The sequence below is a fragment of the Callithrix jacchus genome, chromosome 4 (assembly GCF_049354715.1).
Source record: "Callithrix jacchus isolate 240 chromosome 4, calJac240_pri, whole genome shotgun sequence".
Classification (NCBI taxonomy): Eukaryota; Metazoa; Chordata; class Mammalia; order Primates; family Cebidae; genus Callithrix; species Callithrix jacchus.
In genome coordinates this window covers 7,447,041-7,470,651 of record NC_133505.1, presented here as the reverse complement: position 1 = coordinate 7,470,651, position 23,611 = coordinate 7,447,041, and the positions used below count along the sequence as shown (strand labels likewise).

At 38.3% G+C, this 23,611-nt stretch overlaps 1 protein-coding gene across 5 annotated transcripts in view; it reads left to right on the top strand.

Annotated features, from left to right (window-relative positions):
• The window catches only part of LOC144582011 (uncharacterized), a 449,998-nt gene that overhangs the window by 390,330 nt on the left and 36,057 nt on the right, over positions 1-23,611 (top strand). For all 5 annotated transcript variants that reach the window (XR_013533633.1, XR_013533634.1, XR_013533636.1 and 2 more), the window contains one exon: positions 21,148-21,205. The gene's annotated coding sequence lies outside the window, so the exon portion shown is untranslated. The remainder of the gene's footprint in view (positions 1-21,147; positions 21,206-23,611) is intronic.

Genomic DNA, 23,611 nt, shown 5'->3' with positions numbered 1-23,611 from the left:
TTTAAAATAGTCATACAGATAAAGTAACAACTATGAATTCCGTTTTGTCCACGGCATTAAGTCACAGGTGAAGATGAGGAATTCAGTGCTGGATGTTTTGTATTGGTATCACCAACCTTATTTCTCTAAGAATATCTGTATCTGTATATCTTATTTTTCTTTTAAGACAATGCACTTTTATGATTGTTCAAAGCAGTTAAGTGCCCTGCTGCATTTACCTCTTAGCTAATTTGGAACGTGTCTTCTAAAATAAATACTTAATGAAATAATGTACTCTATATATTGTTCTGCAAGATACAAAATGGAGTAATGTAAAGGTTTTCTATAATGAGTTTGTATTTTAATACTAAAAATCCTCTTTATGTGTTCTATTTTATTTCATTTTCAAACACATATGCAGTATTTGTACTAGCCCATTCTCTATATTGGGGGGCTCTATCCACCTCCCTAGTATTCAAATCTATCAAAGTACTTTATGGTACATTATTAAGTCTACTTTATAAGCTTGAGAAAAAATGAGCTAAGTTTGTATCTCCTAAACTGGTAGAAATCTGTAGAATTAGAAAAAAAAATCTTAATGGTTACTGAGTGTTTATTCTCTGGAAGATACAGTGTTCAGCAATATACATCTATTACCTTGTTTAATACCTTGCAAAGGCAGTTACAGGTCCATGAGCAAGGTGATATGAGTTCTCTTTTTCTGTTGAACAAGCTCAGGTTCGGAAATGTCAAGTGACTTTCCCAAGGTCAGGCAGCATGTCTGTGCCAGGGCTGGAGTTTAAAGCCAGGGCGTGTTAATCTGCAACCTGAGCTGTTAGAAAGTAAGCATTATGACGCTACCCATCTTCAATATGAAGAAACTGAGGTGAAACCGAGTGATCACATCTAACTCCTACTCTCACAAAGCTGCTACTGACTTTCAAATCTATGTGTTGACGATAAATTGTATGTGCTTTTCCCCAACGTTATATTGATATGCTTGAGATACAAAGTTTTTTCACTTACTAGCAATGATCCATGTAAATAGGTTTTCAAAAATAAGTAAAGTGCAAGGGAGAGCCTAAAAGTAACAATATTTCTGATTATTTCTCCATCATCTTTCTAATTAGTTCCACAAGTAATATATGCTCTGTGGCTGGTTAGGCCCGAGGCTCTAAGGCCTGGTTTTATCAATCTGGGCTTAGTGCAAGTCCTTTCCTTACTTCCTCTTTCTACCCTTCTGCTGTGCCTTCTTCATGCAACACAGTGATACCATGTTGGTTAAAAAAAGTGTCTGGTCTGATTTGATAACAAGCAAGACAAATGGACTTTTGAACAAAGTACAAAAATCTCAAACAGCATCTTATCCAGTTAATTAGAACAGCAAGAGTAACAGCAAAAACATTACTTGTTTTTGTTGTTACATGTAGATTTGAAACTCGGCAGTAGCTTTTTATGTTTTACATAACAAAACATCACTGGAAAGCGAGGCTTTCACATAAAAAGGTGACAACGACACACTATAACCGGTAAATAAAAATAATGACTTTCTTCCACTTTGGCTGAAACGGGGCTATGCACAACTGTATCATCATGTGGAAACCAGTCATCGCTCAGCCTGCATTAGTGTCCTGATACTACGATTGTGATTCACTCAGTGGCCTGCTGCAGATAGCTAGCCCTAAATAAGCCCCTGCATTCAGAATGCCACAGAAAGTGCTCAGACAACTGGCAGAGGCAACATAAATATTGATCACTAGTGGAATAATTGTAATTTATATTAGCATAAAGTCTACTTCCTTAGGAACCATTTAAATAGCTCTGAGTATTTCTAATTTGTCCTAATTCAAATATAGATGTGACTGGTGTTTATCTCTGCCGCAAGATGAGAAATAAATTAAAAGTATAAACACAATTTGTGTTTGAGGAGGAAGATAATATCTAGCTTTTTAGGAAACAAACTGACTTTCTAGTACTTTAAAAAACTGCTTGTCAGTATTTATAATGCTGCAGTAGGTACCATGATAGTAACAAATTGTTTTCATCTTATTCAAGCAGGTATGGTTATTTTTTTTTATTTCACCCTTACGTGGTTTGAACCTGAATTGCATTTACCTATAAACATTGTATGAAACAAACTCTTCCTTTCTTAAGATTCGCTCATCCCAAATTTCAAAACATAAACTTCAAAATGGCATTTAAGAAACGCTGTACATAGAATTCTAAATGGAAATTATTCTATATAAATGCCATACAAATATTTATCTAGTCTCTGCCTTTGGATCTGCTCATCTACGTAATTTATCTTTCTTTACCAGATCATTCTCATCATAATACAAACATGCTCCAACATTCCTCATCATGAGACCAACCAACCTGGTCCCTGGCGTCTCCCTCCGAAACATGAATTCCATATTCACACACAATTTCTGAACTCATTTCCTCACATTCTATTCTCTCTCCCATGCATTCACAATTCCTCTGGTTTCTTTACCATACCAACGTTCGTAGTTACCAGTGACCCCTAAAGTTAACAATTAAAGTATACATTTTGCTATAATCACTGGACACAGCCTTTTAGCAGCCTTTGCCATAGGGGCTAAGCTCTAAGGAGGGGTAATTATACTATGCTGGCCTGTTTGTCTTCTGAGAAAACACCTTCTTGGTTTTCTTCCTACCTCTCTGGCAGTTCTTTCTTCGTCTCCTTAATTAACGTCTTTTCTCAAAATATTTCTTGATTGTTGTGCTGCCCCAAGGGCGCTGTATCTGTATCTGTATCTCCTCCTGCCTTCTGTATCTGCATGCGCTCTTAAAACACCCCATCCTGTCCCTACAGCCTTAAAAGTCACCTGAAGAGGCTTCTGCCTCCTAAATCTCTATTTCCAGTTCTGACCTCTTCTCTGCAGTCTAGATGCCCTTGCCCCACTGGTTATATGCAACTCTATTTGGATGTCCTATAAATACTGCAAACTTACTTATAATTTACCAAGCTGAAGTTTTGCATCTATAATGTCCCTAATTCTCTTCTGTCTCATTTCAGTAAACATAAACACCTTTTATTGAGTTTCCTCAAGCCAGAATTCTTCCCATGAAACTCCTTAGCAAGAGTGAAATGTATCTTCAGTGTAAATCCCATGTTTTTCTGCTATTTCTCTTCCACTGTTATACCACTGTCGTCCAACCCATCCTCCTCTTTCTTGAACTTCTGAAAATTCTGCTATTGCTCATCCACCTTTAACCATAGCCTTCCCCTAATCCATTATTCATACAGCAAGCACATTGAGCTTTTTTAAGAACAAAATTCAGAGCATGCCATTTTCCATCTTAAGTCTCTTTGATGGCTTCCTACATCCTTAAAATAAAACACAAAGTCTCAACAAGGATCTTCAAAAGCTGGCCTCCCACCTGTCTTTTCTCCTGCATTTTGTATCACACTCCACACTTTTCCTGATATTCTTTCTCTCAAACTTCCTTTCTGTAACTGAGCCTACCAAGGCCTTTTCTGTTGAGGGATCTGCTGCTGAGATCACTGTTCCCATGGCACTTTGCCTTCGGGTAGCAGATCAGAAGTGACCTCCTTACAGATGACATTAGTCACTAAGGTTCCTAAAATACACCATCTGCAAAACTCACTCACCCACCCAACTATTCCCTAACACATAATTCTGTTTATTTCCTTCATATCACATTATCTCTGCTCTGTAATTATGTGTTTAAGTTATATATTAATATTTTAATACATAAACATATTAATCTATGGTGCATATTATGACTTAAGCCATAGCAGGGACCTTGTCTGTCTTTTAACCATTTTTCCCCACCACCATAAAAGTGCCTGGCATAGAGTAGATGGTCATCAAATATTCATTGAATGAAGAATAAGGCTAATCTCATTACATTTTACTTAACCTTAATCTGTCCACTCCCAAGTAATAAGGAAAACTTACTATGTGCAGTAGTTGATAAGGAACTGATGGCAAGATACTGAACCAGCTTCTAGAACAGGAGTCAGCAAACTCCAGCCCGCAGGCCAAATGCTGCCTGTTGTGTGTTTGTGTAAATGAAGTTTTATTGGAACACAGTCATGACTATTCACTGACCAATTGTATCTGGCTGTTTGGGGGTCTCCGAAGCCATTGTTAAGCGGTTGCCATAGAGACTGTCTGTCTTGGCTTCTGAGGACTACAATATTGGCTTTCTGGTCCTCTACAGAAAAAGAAATGTATTGACCTGTTCTTTGGAAGATCCTAGTGTGATAATTTCTTCCATAAGAAGTCTTCTTTCATTGCATTTTCAAATCTAAAAGTTAAGCAAATAATTTGAATGACATTCTAGTATATCCTACATGAAATCAAGGTCGGTGTCTGTTCTCTGTCTTGACGGTATTTCCAGTCCTGAGTCCACAGTCAGAAGATTCGGGTTTAGTTGAGACTCAACCGTTAACATTTTAACCTTCGTCAAGTCCTTACAAATTTTTCAATTTCATTTTCATTATCTGTGAGATGAGAAGAACAATATTGACTTTAACTAACTGGCCAAATTCTTGTTAGGAGAGGGTGAAGCGTTACACACTCGAGGCAGCATTTTGGTTTTGACTCCATCAGCAAAACTTTGTGAAGGCTTCTCAAGTTCCGCCTCTCTTCTAACTTTTCCCCTATACTCTCTTTTTCTTCTGGTGAAGGCTGTTTAGAAGAGAGGTTATAAGCATGAGTTCTGGAATTAGACTGTCTGGATTTCAATTCCAACTCTAGCATATTAGAGTTTTTGACCTTGATATGTAACCTCTTCCAATCTCAGATTCTTAGTAGTAAAATGAGAAAAATAAGATCTAATGCTTCTATCGAGGTCCCTGTGAGCCAGGCAGTACTGTAAGCCCTTCAGATACCTTAATTCATCTGATACCCTCAACACAGTGACATCAGGGTTAGCATCATCATCACTCCATTTTGCAAATAAGCAAACGGAGGCACTGAATAAATAACTTGGCTAAGATAACTGACTCAGTGAATACAAGGCTTGTGATTTGAACCCATTCCTTGGATTTTGTCTCTTATTTTAGCAGAAGATTCTTAATATTAAATGAGGAGGATGAGATGTTCTTGACAGTTCCTATATTAGAAAGCAAACCATAAATGTTAGCTGTCGCTTCATCCAATCATCTTTATTATTTTGAAGGGAAAATACTTTGTTATTTCTTCAAAATTACTTTATTTCTAGATAAATTAAGTTGAAATGAAATTAGTTGATCCATTCAGATGGTACCATTTAAATCACAACAAAACTCACTTTAAATATTTTTGTGTATAATCTCATACTCTCTACTAAAAGACACTAATATGCAGATCAATCAAATTTCTTAGTAGTGTCTCTCTATGCACCCTGGATAATCATGATTAAGTGAAGATTACCTTCTAATTTGTATTGTAGGCCTATGTGTCTCTGAGATGTCTGCGATATACAATAGGCAATAGAGTGAAACTTTAAGATGAATAGGTAAAGTGAAGGGTTTTTAAACTTGTTTCTCGGAGTTCTAAAAATTTAGAAGTCCTTACCGGGCTTTCTTGAGAGAACAAAGGGTAAGGCTTCTTCTGTCAATGCTTATGAGAAGATGATAAGAAACCAACAGTCAGTTTTTGTGGCAAGGCTTGACCAGTCACACTGGGCATCTTATGTAAGCTGCTGACTCATTGTCTCGAAAGAACTCATTGAGTGAAGCTATCAATGACCAGATCCTGTTGATATCTGGGATGTAAGCATACATATTTTTTCTCTTCAGCTGATGTTCTTGTTTTCTTTGTGCTGGTATTTTGGAGAAACATTTCTCCCATTTTGTAAGGTCTGGTGAACCTGTCAATCATAATGCTCCACTCATGCCACAAGGATGAGAATATGACACAGATAACCATCTCACCCCAGCCTACCCTGTGTGCTTTGTGCGCAAATGAGGCAACACACGCTTCCCTGGTATTGCAATTGGGAAGTCGAAAGACAGTGTACTTTACTGCTGTGTCCTGATGATCCACCACTGCATAATCAACCATGCCAAACTTTGTAGCTTTAAAAAGCTGATCAAGTCTTACGTGGTTTAAGACTTACCAGGACAGAGTGGGATAACCTGTCTTTCTGTTCCATAATGTCTGGGTCATTCCCTTAGACGAGTTGAATTGCTATCTGGGTAGAAGCCACAGTTACCTAGAGGTGCCAGTACTTTTTTATATGTCTGTTACTTGGGCTGGGATGACTTGAAGGCTGAGTACAGTTGGGACCATTGACCAGAATACCTACATGTCAACTCTCCATGTGTCCTGGGCTCCTCATCGCAAGGTGGCTTAGTTCCAGAAAGCAGTGATCTGAGAGGGGTGGTCCAGAGAGGAAGTGTTACAAGAGACTCAGCCCGAAGCTGCATGGCCTTTTCTGGCAGAACCTTGGAAGTCGCACAATGGCATTTCCTTATATTCTCTTAATTGCAAGTTAGTCACTAAGGCCAGCCCAGATTCAGTTGGTGGCTGTAGTTGGGGTAGTTAAGGGAGAGGGGAGATTAGATTCTACTTCTTAATGGGGACTGGCAAAGTGACATTGCAGAAGAGCATAAAAAATGAGGACTGTAAGGGAGGACACAGCCTGGGGCTGTCAGCAGTCACTTTCTCATCAAATGGAGTCAGCTGGTTTGTATAAAAACAAGACAGGTAAGAATAACAAAATCAAGGAATGGAGAAAGGACCACCATAGAAGTCACTGCAAGCTCTAATCAGTCTGCACAATGCTATTCATGCTTTTAGACTCCCTGGTAACATAGAAGATGTATTCACCAGTGCATCTTCTAGTACCTGTTACCACACTGAGTCTCAAACTGAAAACATTATTTCTCTACAAATTCGCACTGAGGAGTTTGCACCCTGGACTTAGGCAGTGGTCTCTCATACTGTATATTCTCTGATGTCTTCAGAACCTTGGCAAAGTCATTAGTCCGTCAGAATTCAAGATTTATTAGTTAACCATTAAATTCAAAATGTTATTGTCGGTCTTATTTTTAATAAGCCATAATTCTGTGTCATTTAAGTTAGTGACATTTAAAATGATTAAATGTGTTCAACAGTAACAATTTACCATCATGGTAAACCATGGCTGGGCCTTCTTTACTGAATCTCTAATAAACTCAATAATATGTTGAAAACGAAAGCACTCAAGTATCTAAATTATGTAACATGAACTTTTTGGCTTATTCTGTTTTACAGGAGATGATACAACAGTGTGAAAAAATCTTTTTTGATCTTTAACAAATTTCTAGATTTGAACTTTATAATTTTTCTTCAAATTTAAAAATTTTATTTTGCAGCCAAGTGTCGTGGCTCACACCTGAATTCCCAGCACTTTGGGAAGCCAAGGCAGGTGGATTACCTGAGGTCAGGAGTTTGAGACCAGCCTGACCAACGTGGTAAAATCCCATCTCTGCTAAAGATACAAAAAGTAGCCAGGCGTGGTACTGGGCACCTGTAATCCCAGCTACTCAGGAGGCTGAGGCTGGAGAATCGCTTGAACCTGGGAGGCGAGGGTTGCATTGAGCAGAGATCACAGCCTTGCCCTCTAGCCTGGGAGACAAAGTGAGACTCCTTCTCAAAAAAAAAAAAAAATTATTTTGCATAGTCCTACACTGACTGCCACGGGTAGATGGATGGCCCGGGCTTTACTGTGTGCAGAGCTTATGGCCTACAGTGAATGCCAAGAATGAAATACTGACACAGTTCCAGCTGAGCAGGGTTAGGGGTAGCTTTTCTGAGAGAGTCCACCCCAGCATCCATCCACCAAGTATTTATTGAAAGGGCTTGAACTAACTACAGACATCCACTACATGGTCATTTGAGGTTGGTTACTGAGGAACCTGTGACCTTGTACACACTCAGACTGCATTCTTTGGAGGCTTTTTTTAGTGTTCCTTATCACACCACACACTCCACTCCCTATCCTGTTTTCAGGGTCAAGGATTTTCATTCCCATGAACAAATACACACAGTGCCTCAGTATTTTTCCATTCCCTACCTCAAATGACAAGTATATAAGCTTGAATATGTTGACACGTGCCCCCTACATCTCCCCTTTAATTTTTAGAGCATGCGGTTATTCAATACAAGGTAAGCTTCTAGTGTTCTTCCTTGATTGTCTGCACAGAGTCATCTGCAGATGCCTAGCAAACATACCCAAAAAATAAGTATAGCGGCCACCACCCAAATGTGTATGTTTAACCCAGACAACCAAGTGTTGGGGTTTAACCATTGAAAGCCTTCCTGTGATTGCTGAAGGGTACTTGTTTGTAATTGCTGCTACCATTCTTTAAGTTGTTTCTTTAATTCACACTCAAGAGTGGACATTTGAGAAGACAAAGGGTTGTGATAAGCCCCTTGTTCCTGCTGTATATTAGGAACACCTTTTCCAAACAAAAGTATACGGGGGTGCATAGTACAAATCAGGATAGTACCAGTAACACTGTGCAAAGAGAAGCTATAGTTGCTGCCACTAGTAATGTACTCGCCACATCAAAGAACCATTTAGAAAGAATGAAATCTTAATCTCCAAATCTGGGCATGAGCAGGGCTTAGAGCTTACTTCTTTTTTAGTTGTAATATTGGTCCCAAAAGCCGATACTCTGACCAGGTGATAAAACTATTGGAGGGACTCCCAGATCCAATAGTCTGATTTGCAGACATAAGATTACCATGGGGACCCCAATCAAGTAAGACGCCCTTATTAAACAGAAGCCTTTGGCATGTTGCAGGTTGCCTGCATGGACACCACTGGATGTCCTCAAAATTATATCACCAGTCCTTACTCAGATCAGGCACGTGTGTAGCTTCACTAGACACCTCAGCAGCATGAGTAGTAACAGCAGAAATACAGGTTAAATGTGCAAGATAGTAAAGAGACTCCTGAGGAATGACAGTAACATGTTTATCGTGTGCTGTTGTGGAAATACAAAGAGGGGATTACTAGACAATAAAGTCAGAGTCATTAAGATTAATCCATCTCCGATTTTCAATTAAGGGGTGAGACAGGGTCATCTATTGACCTCCTGTCCTAGAAATGTCATTAGGTGACAAAGGTGGGTCACCATCCCACCACGTAATGACATTAAAAATGGGGATTTAGGCCATGGCTCCAATAAACGTGTTCTTGAGTTGATCCCACTTGGCAAAGAACAAAAATTACCAGCCACCCGAACATCCATGTCTGTCTGTCTGTCTGTCTCAGAAGTTTTCCCAGTTATCGCCAGATACATAAGAAACTGGTTCTCTGCAGTTGCAGGGGTGCCCACGGTGGCCAGCTGGATGGACGCCTGTTGATCCAATCTCTTTAGCTGTCCTCAGGTAATGTCAGGGGCCTTCCGAGTCATCACTCTAATTGCTGGCTGGTTCTCCAACAACGGGTCCTGCTCTCAAGGAGAGAGCCCCACATTCCCCCTTTTTTTGTTTGTTAAGATATACTTTTAAGAGTTCAATGAGCTTATTAACAACGGCCTAACTGGTTGAGTTATAAGGGATAATAGTTTTATGTTGCATGTGTTAAAGTTGCAATACATATGTAAATTGAGCACTAAGATACTAAGGTCCATTATCGGTTTTTATAGTTTGTGGAAGGCCTAAAGTTATAATAGATTCAGACAAATGAGCAATTGTATCTTTAGTTTTTTTCTCTGGTCTGGGGGGGGGTAGCATGTATGAAGCCTGTATGTGTTCAGGGTAACGTGGAGAAATGTAAAACATTCAAAGGGTGGATACTGAGTAAAATTAGTTTGCCAGATAGCATTAGGCACCAAAGCTTGTGGGTTGGCACCAAGCCCTAAGGAAAAAGGAGAAAGAAGAATGCTGGTGGCAGTTAGGACACGTTTTAATAATCATGCGAGCTTGAGCAAGTGTTAAATGAAACTGTTGTTTAATACTGCGGGTATTCTCATGAAAAAAGTCGTGATTAGCTTGAGCTCGCAAAAAACCGGGGAAGTCTGCAAACCACGTTTGTGTTTGTACCAGAGCATCAGCTCAAGTGTTTCCTTCTGACAAGGGACCAGGGAACCTAGAATGAGAGCAAACATGGGTGGTAAAAAAAGGGTGATGACAGGCACAGAGGAGCTCTTGTGTTACAAGAAGCAAAGCTAGTAGAGCTTATTAGAAATGCCTTCCCTGAACCCAGGAGGCGGAGGTTGCGGTGAGCCGAGATCGCGCCATTGCACTCCAGCCTGGGTAACAAGAGCGAAACTCCGTCTCAAAAAAAAAAAAAAAAAGAAATGCCTTCACAGGCACAAGATTTAATGAGCAGTATTATACACCGCGTAAGCAGAATCACTAACTACATTTATGTCTTGATGAGGAAACGTTTGTAAGGCCAATATTAGGGCACCTAACTCTGCCTATTGGTAGTTTTGAAATGTTCCTGGATTTTGTGCTGCCAACTTTACATGGCATTTTGCCACACTACAGTCTTTCCTAGTTTCTCCTGAACCATCTGTAAAGACAGTGGTGGCGTGAAGCAAGGGCTCAGACAATACACACGGATTTAACAGGCACAGTTGGTAAACAGTTCAGAGGCTTAGAGGCTGGTAAATGGAAGCTGATAATACCAGTAAAGTCAGCCATTGCTACTTGCCAATTAAGATCACAGCTAACACGGTATGAAATTGTTCCTTGTTTACTGGTCGGAAAAGAGAAGCAGGGTCATATCTTGATAATTGGTCACAACATTGGTGCCCCTTTATGAGAAGAGAAGCTATTAAACCTGCAGTCTTTTGTGTTGAGAGGGGTTATGAGATAGGTAAATAGCACATAAAATACAGAAATGGCCAAAGGTAAAGGCTACCTGCTAAACTAGGGCATGGAAGGGATGGCTGTTTTAAGTGTTTTTATTTTTAAAACCATATTTTGGTCCTTGGAAGTCATTAGAATGTGACTGCAAGTTGCCAGTATCTTAAATCTGCACAGAGTTAGTTAGCTTAAGTATGGAAAAAGGAAAACCAAAAACATTTTTAAAATGTTTTTAGGTGCTGGCCATTTTTATGCATTAGCCTTTAGCTGGAATGTCTTAGAAGTGAGCTTGGGAAAGTAGGGCTGTGGCCGGTTTTTCTCATCTGCTTTGGGTGCCTTAGGCAGCCTCTCTTTTTAATAGCCTGTCACCTGTTGCTGCCCTTAACCGAGAGGAAGGAGGGAAGACTACAAGTAGCAGCAAGAGGCTAGAGAATGACCAGTTGGTAAAGCGCGTGTGTAAAGGGAGGAGGCAGGCCGTTATCAGGCTGGGAGAAGACCACTCCCCTCATCCTCCAGACCACCTACGCTTGGAGCCAATCCTGTTAGGGTAAGGTACTGAAAATATAGTGGGCCTTTAAAATTATTTTTACAACCCCCAAGCAAACAGGCTCAGGGGAGGAGCAGACAGGCAGTACAGGGTCTGCTTTGAGGTTTCCTAGTCAGTGTTTTTAAACATTTTATTTAAAAAAAAACAAACTTTCCTTACTGCTGTGTCTATCTTCTGAAGACAACAGCAGCTGACAAAGCTTGCCCTCCCCAGCCTAGTCAGCATTTAACATGGCTATGGGAGAGCACCCCTTATTAGCGGGCTTCTCCCCCCGAGCTCTGTACTCTAGGCTGCTCTACACCCCTCTGCCCACCTTAGGTTGGGTGCACATGGACTGTTTCTTAGTGTTTTCCCTGGGGACCAGGGAAAACAAGCAATAGGGGTGTCAGGGAAGGTCAGATGTAGGAAAAGCAGCAGCACAGCACGCAGCAGGCCGCTTTCTGGGCACAGTTCATAAGGCATGTGACCATGGTGAGGAGGATTCTCAGGACCGGGCTGGAGCTGCCTGCAGCCACCTGGGGACTTGAACTGTGCCTCTTGGCCTCCCTTCCATCACCGCAAACCCAGAAAGGGGCAACTTGCCTAGACTGCCAGTGACTAAATGGGCACTCCATGGCATCTTAGCAACTTTCCTGCCACAGGCCTTCGTGGCAGCAAGAAAGCCAGAGCTGTCTGGGATAAAGCCCAGGAGGCAGCTTGTAACTTTGCTTTATACTCCAGGGAAACAGAAAAAGACAAGGCCAGAAAGGCCGATCTGGAAGTAGAAACTGAGAACTTGCATATTAGGAAGACAATTTTAATCAGCCACTTTGCTTCCCTTCTGGAGGCCCCCCTGGGCAGGGAAGTTTGTCAGGGGGCCGTTACTGAGGACACATTCACCCAATCATGTGGATGCTCGCCGACTGGAGGTCTTATCCGGAACCCTCCCTTGGGCAGCCTAAAGGGGGATGGGAGGCACTGTTGCCTGAATGGCGCCAACAGATGCAGGTCCCTTTAAGGGTAGAGGAAAAGAGGGCAACAGCTTTTCTGTTGAGAGCGGAAAAGGCTCTGGTCTGTCCTTAATTTCACTAGAAAAAGCCTCTTTCTTATTCCCCATAGAAGGGAATGAAGGAGGGAGAGGAGTCTCTATCCGTTGTTCTGGTTCCTGCTTTTCATTCTCCTTTAAATCTCCTGAATTCCCTTCAGGTGGAGAAGATGGGTGGTCTGAGTCCCCGCAGTTGGGCAGATAAAGATACAATGCAGAGCGTGCCAGCGCCCAGGTGGTCAAAATAGCAACATTAGTAAAATGACTTTGCTCATATCCTCCTTCAGGCCGTGACCTACCTGCTCCCATAACTCTAAATCGAAGGTTCCCTGCTCAGGAAACCGAGGGCATGTGTGCTGAATGAAGAGCGTAAGCTTGTGTGGAGCTCCAGGCTCTAGGGCGCACTGGGCAGCCGTAAGTCGCCGTTGCACTGTTTTACAGAATACTCTGCCGTTTGGTCACATCTTGACCCATGATCACCTGGCCCCTGATATTTTACGCATGCGTTCCTTCCTCCTGCTGGGAGTCAGGACTGTCTCTTGCGGGGATTCCTTGAAAACTGATGAGCTCTCCACCTTCACACATACATCCAAGGCGATCACGTTGCAGAGCTTACAGCTTGCAGTGAATGCCAGGAACAAAGTACTTAGATAGCTGCAGCCGAGCGGGGCTGGGGGGTAGCTTTTCCAAGGGAGACTGCCCCAGCATTCCTCCACCAAGTATTTATTGAAAGGGCTGGAGTTAACTACAAACATCCACTAGCTGGTCATTTGAGGTGGGTTACTGAGGATCCTGTGACCTTGTACACACTCAAACTGCACACTTCAGAGGCTGTTTTCAGCATTTCTTATCACACCACACACTCCACTCCCCGTCCTGTTTTCAGGGTCAAGGAGTTTCATTCTCATGAACAAATGACATACACAGTGCCTCCGTGTGTTTCCACGCCCCACCTCAGGTGCCATGTACACAGCTTAAATACGTGGCCATGCACTCCCCGCACTGTGGAGAATGTTGAGAATACAGATGCAAAAGAGAAGCATGTGCTTAGAAAAGTTTTCCCAATTGTATGAGTGTACTTCTTGATGGAACATATTTCAGATGAAGAATGGTGCTTTAAAATGTGTATGTAATACATAGTGCATTGCAGAAAAAGGTTAATTTTCTCAGATCGTATTTATAAGAGGTTCATATAAATACCCCAAATGGTATTTATATGAACTTCTTAATGCAGGACTGTGTTTTAGATGTGTAGTAGTAACCCATACATAGGTACGTACATACCGTTGTACATGCATACATACATAGTGCTGTGGCTGCTGGATTCCTCAGAAGACAGCTTGTTATAATGCACCTCATAGAATGGCAGTGGTGAAAGAAACAACTCAAAATATAGCGAGAATATTGCATGAACAGTGGCAGAGACTAGATTAAGCAATGCATATCCAAGGAACTTTGAGATTTCCTTTCTGAAGAAGCTGTTTAAAGAAGAGGATAGTAGGAGATACTGTTGAATGAGGCTCCAAGCATAGGGCTTTGAATGTAGAGCTAAGGATTTTGGAGTAAGCGTAGAGGTATTATAGCTTTATCTCTTAACTCATTGTTATGGCAAAGACTAACATTTTAAAGCATTTTTCAGCACAATATGTTACCTATTTTGTTCAAAGTCATAATTGCAGCCCATGTGCTCATGGATTTTGGTTTCCTTCTTTGAGCCTAGAGCGACTCCAGAATCCTCATTTTACTGATATAGATCAGTGGTTCTTAGAACTTTCACCACGCATTTAAATTTGTACGAATCTACTTGTGCTTCAGACAGCAGATAAAATGTGGTGGCCTAAACAGCAGAAATTTATTTTTTTACTGTTCTGGAGGCAGGAAGTCTAGATCACGGTGTCAGCGTGGTCAACTTCTGGTGAGGGTGCTCTTCCTGGCTTCTAGATGGCCACCTTTTTACTGTGTCCTCATGTGGTCTTTCCTCTGTGCTTGTGAAAGGACAGAAAGAGAAAAAGAGGTCTCCTCTTCTTATAAGGCTACCACCTCTGTCAGGTTAGGACCTTACTCTTACAACTTCATTCAACCTTCATTATTTCCTAAAAATCCTATCTCCAAATATAGTCACATTAGGACTTAGGGCGGTATCATACGGATTTGGGGCCAGGGCACGACAAAATTCAGTCCATTGCAACACTCTTGAATTACTGAACACCCCAGAGAGCTTTCGCTTATGTGGGTTATATCCATTGATATTTGTTACATTTGAAGTAATATTAGAAGAATTTAAAAACATTACACTCCAGCCGGGCGTGGTGGCTCACGTCTGTAATCCCAGCACTTTGGGAGGCCGAGGCGGGTGGATCACGAGGTCAAGAGATCAAGACCATCCTGGTCAACATGGTGAAACCCCATCTCTACTAAAAGTACAAAAAATTAGCTGGGCATGGTGGCGCGTGCCTGTAATCCAAGCTACTCGGGAGGCTGAGGCAGGAGAATTGCCTGAACCCAGGAGGCAGAGGTTGCAGTGAGCCGAGATCGTGCCATTGCACTCCAGCCTGGGTAACAAGAGCGGAACTCTGGCTTAAAAAAAAAAAAAAAAAATTAGACTCAAGTGCACGTTTCATTCACTGCTGGAAAACTCCACTCTATACCCATGAAAAAATGTAATAAAAAAAGGCAAATACCATTTTATTATTATTATGACAATCGTTTTGACATCACATATACCCTAAAAGGTGATTCCCAGCAGTCCCCAAACTTTGAATCATTCCTATAGAAGAAAATCGAGCTACTGAATATATTTAAAATAAGCAATTCTTCTAAAAAGAAGTCACTATATAAACTTATTTTCTAGAAGCGAGTCTAAGGATCATCTTTGTTCTAAGATTAGGACAATACGCAGAAATTTAATGGCCAGTCCGCCTTCCTGCATTCTGCCACCATGTTCACACACAAACCCCAAGCAGGTATGAGCTTTCATTCTTCTCTTTATGAAAACTCTTCTCTTAGAACAAATCAACATCAGGGCTGTTCTCAGAGGCCAGACAAAAGATAGGCAGATATTGATTTTACTAGCAATGGCAGAATGATTATGTCCTCATCTTCGCTTTGTACAGCAAACCCTTGTCATTCTTAAATCACTTGGGTGTGCAGGCACACATATACACACACATCCCATCTTGACCTTCAGACATAGGAAAGCATTTATTGAAATCATTTGCATAAGAAAACACTGTCATATTGAAATATAAATTTTTAAAAACACTGATTTCTGTAACTCATTTTTTCTAGTATGGGCATCAAAGTGTGTGTCCTTATTAAATGCCATTGAACGTTTTGCCACCAAGGATTTGGCCTTATCTTCTTAAAATCATATGTTACCTCTCTGTGTTTCTTGCAATAGCAGCAGTTAAAATACTTGGATTGAAACTTCAGTCTACAATATTACTCTCTTCTTAGAAACATGAATGTTTTAAATAATTATCAAAACCACTGCAAAGTTGCCACTCTAGGCTACTGAAAAATGACTTTCATTTATTCGATATGCAGGAAAAATATATCCCGCTTTTTTACCTCATAATTTTAATATTATGTCGACTTTTAAAAATAACACAAAAGAGAATAAAGTTTACAATCTGACAGCTAGAGTCAAAATTAACCTAAAGAACAATGCCCCAAGCGAAAGTCATTTCCTAAATAAACAGCAGAACCTGGGTTGGGAAAGGCCCCAATTCTCAGTGTAGAAGAGCCGCAAATACGCAGTCATAGATACTTCTGTTCCCTTTTCTAAAGCAGATATTGCGATAAGTGGGCTGCCTCGCCAAACCATTTTTATGAGATATTCAGTAATCAGAAGACAAACTTTTGTTTGAAGCTAGTTTTCAGTTAATTTGTCTTAAGGTAGGAAATATAACTGCTGTAAACAGTGATAGTAATCTTGTCATTAAAATCACATATTTTCAACAGTTTTGAGTATATTTGATAGGATGTATATTGACATAAGTTATTTTTTTTTAAAAGTGTTGCATTAAGAAACAGGTAACTTCATTACGTTGCTTGTGGTTGGAGAAGGGAAAACTTAGAGTATGTGTAGGATCAATTATCTTCATTTCTCTCAATCAAATCTTGCAGTTTGATATTTCTAATCTAGGGGAAAAAATCTAAGGTCTTTCTAATATTTATCTTTGTTGATAGAAAAAAATGAGTGAATGCACAGCTATTTGATTCTTTTGGCTCACTTTAGGGTTTTTACAAAATTATAGAAATCTCTTTTAAAATCACCTGATTCCACCTTGTGTAATCTAGGGATTTATTGTATTGTATATTCCATTGAGCAATATTCTGTATCCCCAAATACCATTCTAAAGCATTATTTTCAATGGTGGAATTAGGGAAATAAATAAACGGTAAGTCATTTGCCTCATGGTTACAAAAGAACGTGGAGTTCACAGAGACCCGATGTATCAGGAGGCGGCAGTTCTGAATGCTAAATCAAATTATACCTTTTCCTGTTGGGATTTCAACATCTGCCTCAATGTAGATTGATGAGAATAAAGCGGGCCATCAGAGGCCCTTTGTCTGTGCTTGACTGGGTGAAACAGCTGACAAGTGGCCATCAGATTACCCACAGAGGGGCAGCTGTGAGATAGGAGTTTGACAGCTGACTTCATTATAATTCCTAGGCTGCAGACTGAAATGGATTTGTCCTTTAATTGAGCTGGGCCAGAAAACTGCTCAGAGAGGAAATGGGAGGGAAAATGCCTGGATACTGATAACAATGGCAGAAGTAGCAGGTGAATCCCACTCTATGACAGAACAAATAGTATCAGGACAATCCTGGGAAAATAAAAAACGTGTCGGTATGCTGAGCATTTCAGTTGCTTCAATTGAAATTGCCCTAATTTGACTATTGGAATGTTTTTAGAAAGTTCTTTATTAATCAGGATCTTTTTCCCCTTAGCAGGCAATTGTCTGCTTAAAAAACATAGCAGGAAGATAATACTTGCTTATCACTTCCTTTGCCACATACTTTTAAACACTATGTATCAAGAGAAGTAAGGATGAGTTCATGTCCTTTGTAGGGATATGGATGAAACTGGAAACCATGATTCTCAGCAAACTCAGGAACGGAAAAGCAAACACCGCATGTTCTCACTAAGTGGGAGGTGAACAATGAGAACACATGGACACAGGGAGGAGAACATTACTCACTGGGGCCTGTCAGAGGTGGAGAGCTGGGGGAGGGATAGCATTAGGAGAAATACCTAATGTAGATGACTGATGGATGGGTGCAGCAAGTCACCATGGCACGTGTATACCTATGTAACAAACCTGTGCATTCTGCACGTGTACCCCAGAACTTAAAGTATAATAATTTTTTTTTCAAAAAGTATAGAAGCAACTAGGAGATACGTATAGAAAGAAAGCAAAGAAGATTTCTGTGGTTAACAAGATTTTGGAGAAATTTGTGACAGAAGAAAGAAAACAAACTGTAGCTTGTCAAATTACATGGTTGACCATAATTCAATATGTATACATATTTTTAGAAACATAAAATAGCATAAGGTCAAGTATTCCTTAGTGAAGTCTTGCAAACTGAAATATCAAAAGCAATTGGATTTACCAAAACATACATGTCAAAAGAATCCACTATTTGACATTAAAACCAAGACGATTTAAAACTGCATGTAATGTGAAAACGTTATAGATTTTTAGTTTGAGAAAATAACTTTGTAATGGGCTTTGGCATTTAAATATATGTGTTTTCGTGATTCACCTTCATTTGCTTCTGCTAGATTTTTCTCTTCATGCTAAGAGTCTGTGTGAAATAATCACTATAAATTCACACTGGTCATAAATAAAATAATGCATAGTGTTTTATGTCATTCTGATAAATACTTTTTGTAAATATATTCATGTCTATTAGCATATTACTTTATATATTGAAACTTTTATTATTTGCAATTATAGGATTAATTGAATAAATTAACCATAATCATTCAACCATTTTTTTGGTTCATATTTTCTGTTTCCTTTCTCACAAAATGTTTGTGAGATCATCCCAAGGAGAAAAGTCTAAATTTATTGTTTACTCTTCTTATTTCTAAATGCAAGTCCAGAAATATGAAATATTTAAATAATAAGCAATCAAAAGGAAATCTAGATGATGTTATACTGATAATTATTTTTAGAATCATGGAATTTTATGCGCTAAAATAGATATCTAACGGTCATTCATTCAAATCACTCCTTTCTTTTGGGGAGCAAAAATCAATGTAGAGATGGAGTTCATCATAAGACTCATAACTTTTACCAGAGATCTTATGGACAGAGGAGTTTGAAGTTTGGTTTATTGAGACCAATAGTTGGATATCGCTGTCAGGCTTTTCACACAATGTCAATACTTAATACTTAATTCATGAAGGACATTCCCTTTATATAACAGAGTGGTTGAGAATGCAGGTGCTGAGCTAAACTGCCCAGGAGCAAATTCAAACTCTTCCATCTGTAATTCATCTAGTCTTGAGCAAGTCACTTTCAATCTCTTTGAACGTGTTTCCTTATCTGTAAATTTGGCCGGCTAATATTATGTACTTTAAGATATTACAGGTTGTGGGTGTGTGTGATGATTAATATGTGTATTACCCTTAGAACATGTATACAGCAAGCTTTGTGTTAAAGGAAGTGTTAACTGTGTTTCTCACTCTTCACCCCAGTTATCCGATTTTTAGAAAAGATGAATAAAAATAAATTAAAAATCACATTTTATGTAAATAAGTAAAATAATAAAATATACAATAGAAAAATAAGTGCTCTCTTATTAAAATGGTATCCAGTAATAGATTTTCCAAAATTATTTGTCTATATTATTTGAGAAAATAAACATTCAAGAAGTAAAACATCCAACTCAGCAGGATCAGTTCCAAAGACAGTTTCTGATTTACTCTCCTCGAGATTTGGCTTCACTGGTTGCCTCCTTTTCTTGTAATGATTTCCACAGTTACTAATCCCTTTACATCTAGAGGGAAAAAAACGAAAAAAGAGAGAAAGGATACTAGAATCAGTCAAGCTCATATGACCATGGCAAATATGTTGCCAGAAAAAGAGGTCTAGATTTATTTTACACCCTTATTTTAATTTCTGTTATGGGGTCCAGACCTCATCTTGTTTTCTGCTGTCTAGAATATTGTCTTCCTAGATCTATTTTTACCTCAATCAAATATTACTTTTAAATAATTTTTTGGCTGATATCTCCAATACAACTTGCCAACAGGAGAGAGCCATGGCATTAGCACTACTTTATAAAATGGTGATTAATAGTTAGCTTTAAAAATCCTGTAGTTTTTTCCTTTTCTCTCAGAGAGAATAATGATCTCCTAAAAAACTTCCCAAAACAGAACACAAAATAGTAATATTTTAATATCTCAACGTCATAATTTATATGCAATAAAATTTAGCACACACGTAAGATGGGGCATGTTTCCCTACAAACTCTGAAACACCAGTGACATTTTTAGAAATTAAATGTGTCTATTATATAATGGCCACTAAAATTAAATTACATGTATGCCATATGCTGTATTTCTTTACCAAGTAAGATAATGCAAAGAAGTACAACTTACTGACCACTAATATAATGACTTGCAATGCTTTGCTTGTAAAAAATGCCAACCTAATTTTTTTCATCTCTAGGAGTTTGTCTGGGGGCTCTAATGCTAAAATAATCCTCCTTTGGTCAGGTCCAGGGTGGGTCCCTATTCGCAGATATCAACACTGAAATGAGGAACATACATAGTTTCTTTCTCATTCTGAATTAACTAAACCCAGGCATTCATGAGTACATTAAAAGATTAAGGTTGAAAAACCACCTTAAAATATAAGAGCTTTGAGAACTTGACTTTAGCTTCGCTTGAAGGGTATCTGTGAACCAGGTACACATTTTCACAGTTACTCCTTTAGATGAAATTTGGCTTTGGTAAGAAATGCCTGTGGGAATAGCCTACCTCAGTCTTTCCGAGCCATTATAATTTAATCATCAGAAAACGCTATGGAAGTGATGTTATTTATATCAGTACTGGTGTAGATACTAGAACAAGAAGATGTGACTAAAGATGAACTTAGCCTGCTGTACTTAGGAACCACCAGTCAAAAACCCACAGTCACGTGATGGGGCATAGAGAAGAAAGAAATGAGAAAAGCAGGTATTCTCAGTCCAAATTTGTCTAGTTAACTAAATATTGGGACTGTTTTGGGGGTCCAGAGAAAATATTTAAAAAATAGAAAGTCTAAGTAGTAACCATTTTTCCAAAAACATCAGATTACCTGTTATGGCATTAGGGAACTTAAAATTTACCCCATTCTGTTAGATTTCTACTTTATCTCTGATACAGAGTGATTGTTATTTCATCTCAAATATAAGTATTTAAAGCTATAGTTTCCCTTTTATCACAGCTTAGTCTGTAACCCACAAATTTTAATATGCTGAACCCTTATTACCGTTCAGTTTGAAATAATTTTGAATTTTATTTGTGATTTTTTTCTTTGACCCATGGGTCACATAAAAGTGTAGTTATCTAAAGAATTGTGTGGTTTTAATCCTTTCTCACCGGATAATGTACTCTATATTGTTTAATAATTTTCAATTTATTAAGACTTCCTTTATATTTCTAGATACGGTCTGTCTTGGTGAAGATGTCATAGGCTCATGAAAATGACGTATTTTTTCTAGTTGGTGAATGGCATGTTCTATAATATCAGTTAGGTCAAGGTGATTGAAACTGAAGCAATCTGGTTTTTGTTTTTTTTTTGTCTAGGCATTCTATCAATGGACAAGAGTGATGTTACAATTTCCAGCTGTGACTGTAAAACACTGTGAGTTTCTGTTTCATATGTTTTAAAGTTCTCGTATTAGGCACGTAAACCTCCGTAATTGTATTTGTTCCTGATAAATTGAACATTTTATCATTATGAAATACTACTTATTACCTCTGGAAATATTTTTCTTTCAAAGAATCGGTTGCCTGTGATATTAACATAGCCATCTCAGCCTTCTTAAGGTTGCTGTAAACATGACAGTTTTTCTGTAGACTTGTTTTCAACTTGTCTCTGTCTTTGTATTTAAAGGGAATCAATGAGAGATAGCAGATAGTCAAGTCTTTCATGTTTTTTTAATCCTTTCTGATAATCACTGACTTTTAATTGGAGTGCTTAGTCCATTAATATTTAATGTGATTATTGATACAGTTGTGATTTAGTTCTGCCCTTTTGCTTTCCATTTTCTGTTACTTGTTTCTATTTTTTAGTTATTTATTTCCTACATTCTACTTGATTACTGCAGTATTATTAGAATTGTTTTAATGTTACAATAAGCTTTCCAACTTCACCTTTTACATTAATTTTTAGTAGTGGTTCTAGGGATTATAATATACATTTTTAATTTTTCTGTGTATTTACTGTCAATACTGTACCATTTCACATTTGATGTAGAAAATTTCTAACCACCTTTGTGTTACAGTTACATATATCACAAATACATAACATTGTAACCCCCCGGAGACATAATAATGTTTGTTTTAAATCATTGTATTTTTTTTAAAGGAAAGAAAAATAGTTTATTTTTACCTAGATACTTACTATATTAAGTGCTCTTCATACTTTGCTAAAGTTCTGCATTTTTATTATATATCATTTTGTTTCGCCAGAAAAATTTCCTTTAACATTTCTTACGGTACTACTCGTCTGTTGGAAAAAAATTGTCTTAGTTTTTCTTTTTTTTTTTTTTGGAAAGTAGCATTATTTCATACTCATTCTTAAAAGGTAATTTTGCTGTTTATAGAATACAGAATTGGTTGTTTTTTTTTTTAATTATTGCTTTCAGGATATTAGTTCACTGCTTTCTTCCCTGCACATTTTCTCATGAGAAATCAGTGTTAATTCAAATGACGCTTCCTCTCTAGATAACCTGCTGCTGGTGGTGGGGTCTGCCTGCTTTCAAGGTTTTTTCTATCATCTTTGACATTTGTCGTTTCAGCTAATGTGCCTTAGGTGTGGTTTTGCTCCCAATTATTCTGCTTGATATTTGCAAAATATCATGAATCTTTGTATGTTTCACCAAGTTGAAAAAATGTCGAACATCGTTTTCTTAAAAACGTTTCCTACAATATTCTTACTCTTGCTGCCTTCTGGGACTTTAATTACATCAATATTAGATCTTTCTCTATAGTTCCATACTATTCTTTTTTATTTCATTTTTATCACGATCGATAAGGTTTACTTTCTCTCATATACATTATTTGTTAAGAGTTTGCTTTTTAAAAAATTTCAGATTTCGTATGTTGTACTTATGTAATATCCATTTGGTTTCTTTTTTAATTGTTGCTACATATTTGCTGATACTTCCTTTTGTTTTATTTATTGTAAGCATAATTCTTCTTACATTCTTGAATATTGTACGATTGCTGCTAAAAATATTTGTCTGAAATTGTAATATCAGTTATCTCAGGATTGTCTTTTCCGAATGGGTAAATATTTTTGTTTTTTCCTATGTAGAATAATTTTTAGATTGTCTTTTGAGTATTTTTGTCAGAGTCTTAAAACTGCTTTTTTTTGTGTAAAATCTTTAATTTTATTGTTCTTTTTATTGTTTTAACAGGCAGTTAACTTGGAGAAATTTACCTAAAAATTCTTTACCTCAAATCTCTAGTCTATTTACCCTTTGCTAGAGTCTGTAATGAGCAAGTGTGAAAGTGTAACAAACAGGAGTGAAACAGATTTGGGCGGAGTTTATACAAAACGATTTGGTCTTCATTATGAATATTTCTAGCTTCAACTTCACTTGATCCTCTCTACTGTTAAGCATCTGTTCATTGTCTCAGATTCGGTTCTGCTGCTCATCAGGACCCACAATCATGTTTTCAAAGTTTTAGCTGCGTTGTGTGCAGCTGACTTAGACTAAAACCTCAAAAAATAGAAAATCGTACAAGCTATCCTTTTTTCCAAGTTCTTACTCTTCCCAAAACCTGTCTACTGTTGCTCACTTAGTGTCACTGTGGATTTTTGTTTAATTGACCTGTTTATGGTTCTCATATGCATAAAGGTTAGGTCCTGTATGAAATTGCTTTGTTATACCAGAAGTAGGACACTCATCTTTTTATGTTTTTGTAAGATACTGGGGTACATGTGGTATTTGGTTACATGAGTAAGTTCTGTAGTGGTTATTTGTGAGATTTTGGTGCACCAATCATAAAGCAGTAAACACTGCACTATATTTGTTATCTT